General features: G+C 40.8%; 1 protein-coding gene and 1 long non-coding RNA gene across 3 annotated transcripts in view; both read left to right on the plus strand.

Annotated features, from left to right (window-relative positions):
- The window catches only part of LRMDA (leucine rich melanocyte differentiation associated), a 1,014,859-nt gene that overhangs the window by 298,067 nt on the left and 704,291 nt on the right, over positions 1-12,501 (plus strand). The window lies entirely within an intron of this gene.
- The window catches only part of LOC111095501, a 161,480-nt gene that overhangs the window by 1,756 nt on the left and 147,223 nt on the right, over positions 1-12,501 (plus strand). The window lies entirely within an intron of this gene.

The following is a 12,501-nucleotide window of genomic DNA, read 5'->3' on the forward strand; positions in this document are numbered from 1 at the left end:
AAATGGGTTCATTTTAAACTGACTCTAAGCAAGCGTGGTGCTTGCAGTTTGAAATGATTCTGAGCATTTATAAGGTAAACTGGAAACATTCTTCCTGCCTGTGAGGTGATCAAGAAAAACTGTGAGCCCGAACATGATTGTTAATGAAAACCCTGGCTAGTGCAGCACCCCCTCCCGCCCCCCACCGCCCCGTTTCCCCCTCCCAAACCGAAGAAAAAATTGGAACATTTTTGGGTCCAAGTTTCACAGATGTTAAGCATTTTGTGATATTACTTAGGGGGTTTCCTGAGCTACATTAAAGTTGAACCACTAGGGTGTTGAAACAGTTGGACCCATAATAAAATATACATGAAAAGGAATTGTGAGACATTGGCTGTTATGTGCTGGTGACAATTAGGTTACTGCTTTAAAAAATACATATCCTAGACACATCTACAGGAGCTTTTTAGGGAATTTTGAGTAGAAGCCGAGTAAAGGCGGATGGTAATTTCTCTGGTTGCCTCTGGCAGGTGGACATAATTTAACAATACCCGTCAGATATGACAAATTGTTTGTGAGTTACATTAGGGCCTTAATAAGATCACATCTGTTCATATATCCTCCTTAACCACAGAGCCTGATTTAGGGAGTTTTCATACTGGTATAGTATTGTTGTTTAAATATTTAGAGGGGTCTAGACATGTATCATAAAAGAATAGACTCTTGTGTATAAAAACACAGTCCTTTTATTCTCAGTGTTTTTGCTTTCACGGATCTTGCATCATTCTATTTGAGTGAACCACATGTTGCTTCTGAGAGCCAGGAAACATATTCCGAGCTGGAGCTAGTGTTTTAGGGCTGGAGGAGGCCTTACAGAGCCACTCTTGCACCTCCCCTTGTGTCTGGGGGTGGGGATCTGAGGTTGAGACAGAGGAAGGGACTTGTTTGGGCTATGGTACCTTATCGGTGGCAGAGCCAGAATTAGGACTTCATGCGGCCCTCCGTGTTGTAGCAATCTTTCTGCTGTGCTGGAATTTTCCTTTGGGCTAGAAAAATAAGGCCCTCGGTGTCGTAGGAATAGCTCACATGTCAATGTCACTAGAGGCTACAGGCCTTTCCAGAAGACATTCCTGGTCACTTGGAGGCCAGGTTCATTCTTTCTTCTTCTTCTTTCTTCCTTCTTTTTTCTTCTTCTTCTCCTTCTCCTCCTCTTCCTCCTTCTCCTTCTCCATCTTCTCCTTCTTTTTTTGTTAAGATAGTTGAGAAGACAGTGCAGGAGCAAGGAAAGGAGCAGAAGGAGAGAGACAAGCAGACTCCATGCTGAGCCTAGAGCCCAGCATGGGGCTCGATCCCACAACCTTGAGATCATGAGCTGAGCCAAAACCAAGAGTCGGATGCTCAACCAACTGAGCCACCCAGGTGCCCCCGGTCTCTTTTTTATTTACTAAAACTTAAGGCCCTGCTCAGTGTCCTTCCTCCGACAAAGAATTTTCTGCTACTTCCTGGCTTAAAATGCATTGGTGGGATTGTCCCCTGTCTTTTGTCACATCGTGTGTGTTCCCCACCTTGGCTCACACTGTCCCCTTCTCCTTTCAGTTCCTTCCATATCCAGGATAAGCTCCATTTCATCATGAGGGCTTCCCAGTTCACAGCCATATATTAGGCTGAATTATATGAAAATGCTACTTAATAGGTCAGAACAGTAAGGGGCCCCCAGGCGGCTCAGTTGTTTAAACGTTTGACTCTTGGTTTTGGCTCAGCTTGTGATCTCAGTCAGGGTCATGGGATCAAGCCCTGCATCGGGTTCCATGCACAGTGTGGACTCTGCTCAAGATTCTCTCTCCCTCTCCCTCTGCCCCTCCTCCTGTGCATGGAATTTCTCTCTGTCTCCATCTCTCTCATAAATAAATAAATAAATAAAATCTTAAAAAAAAAAGAAAGATGAAATATTGGCAGTTTCATCAAATTCAACCTAAAGGTAATTGTTAGAAAACCTCCTTACCACTTATATTTTTTTTTTGTTTCATTCTCACTGTTATGTATGTATGTACACAGTATATATTGGCTATTTATTTATTTAAAAAGATTTTATTATATTCATGAGAGACACAGAGAGAGCAGCACAGACACAGGCAGAGGGAGAAGCAGGCTCCTCCCAGGGAGCCCAATGTGGGACTTGATCCCAGAACCCCGGGATCACACCCTGAGACAAAGATAGATGCTCAACTGCTGAGTCACCCAGGTGTCCCTATATTGGCTTTTTAAGACAAATGTTACTTTGTTTTAATTTCAGGTTTATAGAAAAGTAGCAAGCATAGTACAGACTTTTTCTATACTCCAACCCAGTTTCAGTTTCCCCTGTTGTTAGGCTTTCACATCACCATGGTATTTTTGTCAAATTTCAAAAATCGACATGGGAACATTATTAACTAAAACTCCAGACTTTATTTGGATTTCATCACTCTTTCCATTAATGTCCTTCTTCTGTGCTCACCTCCAGGCCAGGGTCCCAGACACCACTGTATTTAGGTGTCATGTCTTGTTGATCTCCTCTGGTCTGTGATGATTCAGCCTTGTTGTTCATGACCTTGACAGTTTTGAGATATGCTGCTCAGGTATTATGTCAAGGGTCTCTCAACTTGGGTTTGCCTGAATTGTTTTCTTATGATTATATTGGGGGTTATGGGTTTTGGGGAAAAAATACCAGGGAGGACTTATTATCACCTTATCTCAAGGGGTCATAGTACGAACTTGGTTGGGTGAACCTGGATCACTAAGGAAGTTGTTTGCCAGGTTTCTCCAGTCTAGACTTAATAAATTTGGCCTTTCTTCCTATCAGTGTCTGACCATCACCTAGATTAACAATTCTCCCTGGGGAACAGGGGTGTTGTTTAACGTGTCTTTCATTGTACCTGATGCCATGCCCTGTTTTATATAGTGTTAATTGCTCCACCAAAGTTAGTTGAGAGCTCATTAAATAATTGATTTAATTTTGGACTGGAAGAGGTGTTTGGCTTAAGCAAACCAAAACGATAAAATCTCAACCCGCTGAATTCTCCTTGCAATACATTTGATGGTCTTTGTTCACTTCACTTAAGAGGTAATTGGTGAAGCTACTTAAAATTCTTTTTGGCCAAACTACTATGAAGATAGGATTATCTGCTGTCTTAGCTAAGATCAGAACTTTGAGTTCAGGATTCGGGAAAATCCAAGTGTAAATTAGGGAGGCACATGCATACACTTTTGTAGCTTTCTCTGACCTGCGGCAAGGGTGTCCCTATTTACCAAGTCTTACAAATATTTGTTGGAGATTTTGATGATCTTAGAGCTAAGGTATTGTTTAATGGATTCCTAGTGGCCAAGAATTACTTGAATGCATTTTATTTCATCATAATAGTCATTTTCACAATATTTATCTGTGCAGATGTTTTGCAGGCATGAGCACCCTACTTTTGAAGACTAAATTTTGACATGGCTTTTATGGAAAATAAAGCATTTAGGGGAAAACAAGGATGAATTAAAAAAAATTGTTTAAAGTTAAAAACTAAATGCTTTGAAAGTGAGGTAAGAGGGAAGTGGAAGTAGTCCTTTTCCTTTTTAGCAGGGACCTTATCAGTCAGTCTTGTAGGATTGATTCTTTCTACTGTGATTGAGAAGCGGGCATAACATTATGATGATTGTATATACAATGTTATACAATGGGCCTTTCTAAAGGTATATACAGGAATTAGAGCAGCCTGATTTACTATTCCATTTAAAAAGGTTTCTTCATTTTATTTAATGTTTTTAAAAATATGAGTAAAAAAAACCCCGCTTTTCAATAAGGTAAATTATTTCATGCTAGTTTTTCAATCTGAGAGTCTCATGATAGCTATACCTGTTACATGCTTTATTATGTAATTTAATTTTTCATAACTTTCTTTTATTAGCTGTAAAGTAGGTTTAGAAAAAATAATTAGATTACAAGGTTAAGCCACAGTTAAGATAAAAATGACAATTCAATAAAAAGTTCAATATAATTCCTTTTTTTCTGAAGTAAAATACAGCTGCTAAGAGATTTAATTATGGTGTTATTCAAGTAAATTTTGCCTGTACATTGAAAACACTCAAGAAAGAAACTCCAAGAAAGGTGCTTGGTTAACATGAAAAGAGTAATGTGATACATAAAATTATAACTTATGCTATGTGATAGGGACCAGGCTTGAGAAGAAATAACATAACTGAATGGGTTTCTGAAGGGATACACTGGGATTACTTGAGTTGCTGTGTGGTGAGAACCCTTGGCTTGCTCTGAGTTTTTATTGCCAGATTGGGAGCTTTCACCATTTGGGTGATCTTGGAATGCTGTATCCTTTCATTAAAATGATTCTGAAAATTACCACCAGATATATTATGGTCATGCAGTCCTAAAATATTAGATGTAGAGGAAACTTAGGGTCTGACTCTGATCCAAGAAGTTGGCTTTCCCAGGCTCACAGGTCTTCGGAGTCCCAATCTAGTGTTTACTACACTGAATTGTTATTAAGATTGAATTTTTGCAAATTATATAATTTTTTCCCCAAGTGTAAAACATGAATGCCATTTAGAGTCAAATTACATTTTTATGCTTAAGATTTGGGATAAGAAACTAGCAGCCCCACTTCATATTCCTACTCATTTTTAGCTCTGAAACATTTGTCCACAGGATACCATCCTTGGTTTCTCAAACTATCATTTGGTGATACCTTCATACTTAAATATTTAAGTAAGAGGTTTTTATTGTTAAGTAATTTAAGGAAAAAAATAGACATCTATCAGAATTCCTTTTCCTTATATTGCCCTTAAACAACTAAACTTATGATATGTTATTTAGCATGATCGTTACTCTTGGAGCTCAATTATAGAAATTCTGTTTATCTAACAAAAATGGTGTGCCAGGCCCAGTGCTTCTCATTGCTTTATAACTTGAAGAGGTGGCACGAGATGCTAGTCATCATCTAGCTCAAGGTGACTCTGTGATATTCTTGATTATGATTAGAGTTCCTTTAATTCAGTATTTTTCAGGCTGGGAGTTGCATCCCATTAGTGACCTGTAAAATCAATGTAGTGGGTTGTAACCAACATTATAAAAAATAGAACAGAGTAGAAAATCCCAGAGTTCAATTTTTGAAATGGCCAACATAAATTCTATATTCTAAAATAAAATACAGCCATTAAGAGATTTAATTATGGCACATAATTAGGATAAATACTAGTTCACACAACCTTTCTATCAGATATCTACATTTATGTGTGTATACACAGATGTATGCACACATACAGATATATTCATATCAGAATGTTTATATTTTATGTGCCTATATATACACACATGTGTGTGTCTATATTTCTTTTGTGTATTTAGTCCCAACATAAAGCACATTAGATTGAACAAATGAAATAGCCATTTCTGTAGGAAAGACACAGGCAAATATTGGGAATTGAACGTGGTTTAACCTACTGTATTTTATTGTGGGTCATGGTCAAAAAAGTTTGGCAAACATTTAAATAACCTCAGCTGTTTTACATCAAAATAATAAATATTTTGTTTTCTTAGCTAAGTTTAACTTTCTTCTTCTGTAAAATAGGAATATAATTGTACTTACCTCAAAAAAAAAAGGGACACAAGGAGACTTTTGTAGGTAATGGATATGTTTGTTATCTTGATCGTGGTAATAGTATCATGGTGGAAGCATATATCCAAACTCATCAAATTATATATGTTCAACATGTGAGCTTTTCTTTTCTTTTTTTCTTTCTTTCTTTCTTTCTTTTCTTTTCTTTTTTCTTTTCTTTTCTTTTCTTTTCTTTTCTTTTCTTTTCTTTTCTTTTCTTTTCTTTTCTTTTCTTTTCTTTCTTTTCTTTTTTTGGTATGTATCACTTGTACCTTAATAAAGCTATTGAAAAGGAAGCTCATCTACCTCAAAGTAAAAGATGTGAAGATCAAATTCCTGACTATGACCCCTTGCCCACAGTAAGCACCAAATAAATGTTAGTTGCTATTACGGTGGTCATTATCATTGCCATTATCCTCCCCCCAACCTCCACAATGATCTTTGTTTCTCATTTACTCCTAGGAAATTCTCTTTCAGCCCTATCAGCATTACTAAATCCATTGCTTCTTTCATCATGTGGGTCACCCACATTGATCTTCAGTCATAGGATGATAGAACATTAGTGGAGGCCTTCAGGATGCCGTGTTCAAACCTAGTACTTCCCAAAGTGGCATTTGTGTCCACAGCCATGTAGCCTGGTTTGACATGTAAACAGACACAGCAGAGGCCAACATGGCCTCATACAATGAGAGTGTTACTCCCTCTTCAATTCTCCTTCAGTCTTTTGGATGACCTCTAGGAAAAAACACCAGTTTGGTGCTGGTCTGTCTTTCATACCTTCTTATTATACTTGATAAATTCTTCTTTTTAATCAAGGTGAAGCCTCAGGCTCTGACTCACTCTTCAGTACTTCACAAAGAGAAGTTAGGTAGAATTGAATAATAGGGTTTGTTTTCCTGTTAACATGTGGGTACGTGTATCCTATGGGCCATTGGCAAATGATACTTTTCTTGTGGAGATGATATAAAATTTCTTCTAGAAATAAATTTGTTGAAGTCAAATATTCAGTAAATAGTATACGTGGTATACTTGAGTATAGTAAAGTCATGAGAGTATACACTAATGATCTCAAGTCTGGGCCAGGCTGATTTAATCCTGAATGGGGCCCAAGGAAGTTAAGCAACTGGGCCAGCTAGGACCAAAGATCTTATCTTGGGTGTGTTCTCATATCTCTCTGTAAACATTTTGTTAGTGTTGATCCTCCAGGATCACATTAAAGGAAGACTGTGTTAAAACAAAGCACTTCTTTTTTCTGATGTACTTTTTTGAGAGTTTGTTACTTCTGTGATTTGCCTTGGATACATTCACTCCTACAATTCTGAGACCAGGTCCAATGTGAATTGTATCCTGGGTAGCCACTTTCAGCTGCCATGTATCGGCACCTGCCTTGCCTGTGCAGTACTCCTTGTTGTGCAGTGTTATTCCTCAAGGTTTATGTTGTTCTTTGCCTGTTAGGAGTGGTCTGGGACTACCTGATTCAGACCCCCAGCTCTGGATAGAAGGGGAAGCTCACATGTGGTATAGGATATGAGTACTATACTGTGTGTTAACTGCGGCTGAGATTGGGTTGATTTTTCTGTGCCTCTGTTCTTCCATATATAAAATAGGTGGAGTTGTGAGTTGAGACTCTCCAGAATCTTAAGAGGTCCTTTCATCGTTATAACCTTTGCATTTCATTTATCCCTTTACTCTGCAGACATTTACTGACCACCTTCTATATGCTAGGTGCTTGTTGGACTAGTCGAAAATGTATCGGTGGACAAGGCTGATGATGACATTACACTTGGGGAACTTACAGTCCTGTTGAGAAGGATGATGGTAAATAAAAAAAAGTTCCATACGGATCAATTTCCTATGGCCCTAAGAAACAGGTGATGGGATAGAGAGTGACATGGAGGAAGAGGCACAGTTTTGATACACTGGCTAGGAAAGGCCTCTTCAAAAAGGCAGCTCTTGATGAGAGCATGGAATGGTGAGCATACAGCTGTGAGAAGCTCAGGGGAGATTGTCCAGGCAGCAGGAACAGCAGGTGCAAAGCCCCAGGCAAGTTCAAGGGAGAGAAAGGAGACTGGTGGGGCTGCCTGGGAATGTGAGAGTAGAAGGCTGATAGAGGAGGAGGAGGCCAGAGCCAACTGTGGAGATGTTGAGCCTAGGAAGGAGTTTAGATTAAATTCAAAACGATGGGAAACCAGTGAAGCCAATCACGAGTTCTAAGCAGTGAGATGATGGAATCTGATTGGTATTTTTGAAAACCTCCCTGGCTGCTGGTTGGAAATTGGGTCAGCAAGAATAGAAGCTGGGGGTCGAGTTAGGAGTCATTGTGGTAGCCTCTGAAGATAGATGTGGTGGTATGACCTAGGGAGTGGGAGGTAAAGTTGCAAGCAAGTAGAGAGATTCAGGTTATATTTTTAATATAACAGCAGTGCCTGTTGGTGGATTGGCTGTAGGAATGAAAGACAGAGAGGAATCAAAGAGGAGTCCTGGGATGGTCATGACATTTATGGCTGTGGGAAGGCAAAGCTCCTTTTGCTTTTGATGACATCCTTGTGCTGTCATCTTGCCTGGTGTGTTTCTGAACACGATTACTTGCAGCCTCTCCCAGGGAAGAAGACTCTTCCCATGCCTCTGGTTAGCCCGAGGGCTCTCAGGTTCTTCCTTCTATCTGACCTGCATCCCTCCAGCTGCTCTTGAGGCATACGTTCTACCCTCTGAGATGGTGATCCTTGTGGGCAGGGCAGAGGTGCTGTTAATTCATGCCTTTTTTTGAGAATGGATGGCCTAAAGCCAGAATGCCATGTTGATGCTTTATGACTGGCTTCTGTGAAGAGTTCATGCTCTCAAACAACGTATTGTATTCTGTTTTCCAAGGAAAAGTTGAAGACGGGCTGAGCAGTGGCTATTTTTTTCCCCTTTTCATTTTCCCAACATATAATACAAGTTGCATTACAATAAATTCAGTCAGTTCAAATGTTTTTCATCTGAGAAATTGAATACATTCTTTTTTTTTTTTTTTTCGCCTAACTGCAAGGGGTGAACTTTTATATTTTTATGGGCTTTGTTGTTTTTACTTGTCACAGTTGCTGGTATTAGTTCACTAGTAAGTAATGACTTTTCTGAATTGAGAAAGACAGATGACTTATTAGATGTCAGAGGCCATCCGAAGCATTTTCAACTCAGCATTTTTAATAGCTGTTCTTTCTTTGATTTGTTTTCCTTCCTTCTCCCTTTTCTCGTTTCCCCTCCTCTCGCTGGCATGCACTTTCTCCCTCCCCTACTCCCCTTTCTCCTTCTCTCTCCCCATCACCACTTCTGTGGATCCTCCTGCATGTTTTGACTTCCTCTGCACATCCAGCCTGAGTGTGTGGGAGCCATAGACTGTTGCTGGATAGCATTTCCTGCACGTGTACTCATTGGATTTCCTGTGAGGACATCTGTGGGTACAAAAATCTGTCCTCTCAGGATTAAAAAAAATAATAAAGTGGATTATGTCCAGGGCAAGCACATGTTCCTGAACCTCATGGGCAAATTTTAAAAATTTCTAGCTGCTGTTCACTTAGTGGTCTTAAGATGCCATAAAAACCACCTCCACTCCCTCCCTTCAGTTTCTGTTAAAAGATCCAGTATGTTACTTCCTTGGACTCCTTGAACATCATTTTATTGTGCTTGGAGTCTCAGGCAAGAAAAAGTCTGTAATTAAATAAACTGATTGAAACAGAAGGTGTCAGTGTCTGTACGGTCACTTTAGTAAAAAGGGGCTTTGACTGGGGCAGTGTCACATTACCATGTTGTTGTGCCTGGCACATAGCAGGTGTTCAGTAAATATTTGTGCGATCAATGAATGTCAACTTAGATGATAATTTGGAGTTGCAGTGGGTGGGGTTGGGGGAGTTTTTTTGAAGGGTAAGATGGACATTCCTGTAACAGGAACATGCATTCTAATAAGGAAGCAGACAAATACGTAAGCAGGAAAAATATCAAATAGTGAGGAGTGTTTTGCTCAGAGTTACAGTAAGGTGATGTGTGGTGTGTGAGGTAGGGTGTGACTGGGGGTCAGGGAAGGCTCTGATAAGGTGGTGTTTCCAGCTGAGATCTGAGTGACAAGAAGCAGCCTGTCGGGAAGACCAGGGGACAGGCGAGATTCAGAAAGAACACGGGCGGTGCAAGGTCTCTAGGCAGGGGCGAGCTGGCATGTGCACGGCGCAAGCAGAGCAGCAGCAGAAGGCAGCCAGGCTTTGCTGTGGGGTGCACACAGCCGTGGCATGAGGGGGGTCAGGGTGGTGCACAGGCCAGACCAGGTGGGACCTTATGTTACAAATAAAATCCATACTCCTTAACTCGATTTGCAGTGGGAAGCCTTTGGAGGGTTTTAAGTGGGGGCATGGCTTACATTTTTAACATACTATGCTGGCTGCCCTGTGTGGAGAATGGATTGTAGGAAGGCAAGAGTAGAAAATGCAGGGGCGTGTACTAGGAATTTCCTTTTTAAAGGAGTTTTTTTTTTCCTCTAGAGTTTATCAGATCTTTGGATTAAGAGTATAGCTTGCTTGCTTTTACCGATTCTTGTGCTGGGGCAGGATTTCTGGTTGCATCCCACATCCGTTTTCTCCATCCTTTTACAGACAAGAATTCCTGGTTTTTAACTATGCATGTTGCCACGCCTTCCTCCTTTGCAGCTGGCAGCGAGGTGTGGCCATGTGGCTTCAATGAAAGTATTATGTGTGACTTCCAGAATGCTTTCTTAGAAAGGAAAGGGTTTTTGTTTGTTTGTGTGTTGCCTCCCATTCTACTGCATGGAGCTCGTTGTGATGGCTGGCGTCCAGCATTTATAATGGACCATGAGGATGAGGGCCACATGCTAGGGATAGCGGGGCTTAGAGCTGGAAGGAGCCTGTGTCCCTGAGGACTTCTTGGAGCCGCCATACAGCTCTGGACTGCCTATCTTTGGACTTTGACTATGGATCAGAGAAATAAACTTCTGTTTTACTTAGGCCGTTGATATTTCACTGTTTTATTTTTTTGTTCTGTGCAGCTAAACATCCTCACTGATACAGATGTTCATTTTGTGGAAGACTTAATTAGCAACAATGTTGAGTATAGTATTAGTGGATGCTTTCTATGTGCCCATCACTGTCCTAAGTCCTTTACATGCATGTTTCCCCTAAAGGAAACAATCTTTTTTTTTTTTTTTTTTTTTTTAAGGAAACAATCCTATATGGTAGGTATTATATCTGGGACTCCAAGGCACATGAATGTTCAGTAACTTGCCCAAGATTGTATAGTAAATTGGAGGAGCTGGATTCCAATTCTGGCTCAGCCGATTCTAGACTATTTTCTTTGTCACTTTGCAAGACTGCCACATTTGTGCTGATGACTTTGAAACCTCTTTTGTCATCATGTAGAGGATGAGACCAGAGGGATGACTTGGGAGGTAGATTTGTGTCACGTTGGCTAAATGATGTAACCAAATTTCTAGATCGTAACACAATAGAAGTCTATCTCTTTATAGCCACATGAAGTCCAACTGGCACTTGGGATGGAGCTGTGCTCCATGCCATTTCTCAGGGACCCAGGCCTTACTCCATTTCCCCTCCTTTCTGCACCCTCTTGGGCAATTCCAAGGAGCCTCAGAATTTTATGGATGATTCCCCACCCCCCATCTTCCGGCACACAGAGGAAAAGAGAGAATGTGGAGGACTATATAGGAAGATTCTGATGGGCCAGGCTTAGAGATGGCATATGTTCCTTCTCATGTCCATTGGCTAGAACTCAGTCACGCGGTCACATCTCTACGAGAAAGCTGGGAGCTCAACTCAGTGTGCCCATGAGGTAGAAGAAATGGATTTTGACGAGCACACAGCAATCTCTGTCACATATGATTGTCAGGAGTGGGGGTTTCTGGTGTCAGCCCACTTGTCATTTAAATCCCAGCCTTACTACTTATTATCTATGTGAACTTGGGCAAATCGCTTAACCTCTTTTACTTCTATTTTTTGTGTGTACAGTGGAGGCAATACTAGAGCTGTTTTGAGGACTAAAGGAGTTCATGTGGTGTGTACAGTGCTTAGAGCAGTGCCTGAGACATGGGAAGTGCTCAGTGACCATCAGCTATTTTTATTTAAAGCCAAGCATCTTACTCAGACCTAGGTTTGTGGATCTCTTTTTTGCAGAGAATTCTCTTGTTGCGTTCATGTGTAGCACATGAGCCAGGTTTGAGAACCACACATCATAATTACCAATTATTTCTGGGATAAATGGTATGAGAGTGTCAGGAGTGTTGCCCCTGGTGACTTGCTGTTCCCTGTCACATGTGAACGCTCCCACCCTCTCTTGAAGGGGGCAAGATGGGGCTCCTTTGTGGTGCTCCATATGGTTGTGGGGTTGGAAACTAAGTTCTCATGGCCAATCCCCTGCCTGCTGTAAGGCATGCCCATGGAATGCCTTCCACCTAGGATCTCAGGCAATCAGAATCTTGTCTTTTCTTGCAGACCCAGCTCAATGTCCTTTCATCCCAAAAGCCCTGGTTGGAGAATGGTCAGCATGGCTCACTCCCTTAACTACATTATCACTCTAGGGCAGCGCTGACCACTATCTGTCTGGTATAGTGTGCTGAGTCGCTGATCACACTGTACCCACAAAATGGAAGCTTCTTGAGGGCATTGCATCTTCCCTCCTCTGCCCCTCATGCCTCACTGGGGAAGATGCTCCACAAATGGTTGTTGAGTTCAATTACTACTTTCATTATCGCCCTACATGTAGAGTTTCATGAATGTGGGCTTTACACGGAATCAGTGGCAGATAAATTGGTATGTAGTTTGGAATAAAAACAAGTGGATTCTTTTTTATTTACACTGTTTAATATTCGTGTGGGGATTTTTGCCTTCTTTCAGCT

Source organism: Canis lupus, chromosome 4 (assembly GCF_011100685.1).
Source record: "Canis lupus familiaris isolate Mischka breed German Shepherd chromosome 4, alternate assembly UU_Cfam_GSD_1.0, whole genome shotgun sequence".
NCBI classification, from domain to species: Eukaryota; Metazoa; Chordata; class Mammalia; order Carnivora; family Canidae; genus Canis; species Canis lupus.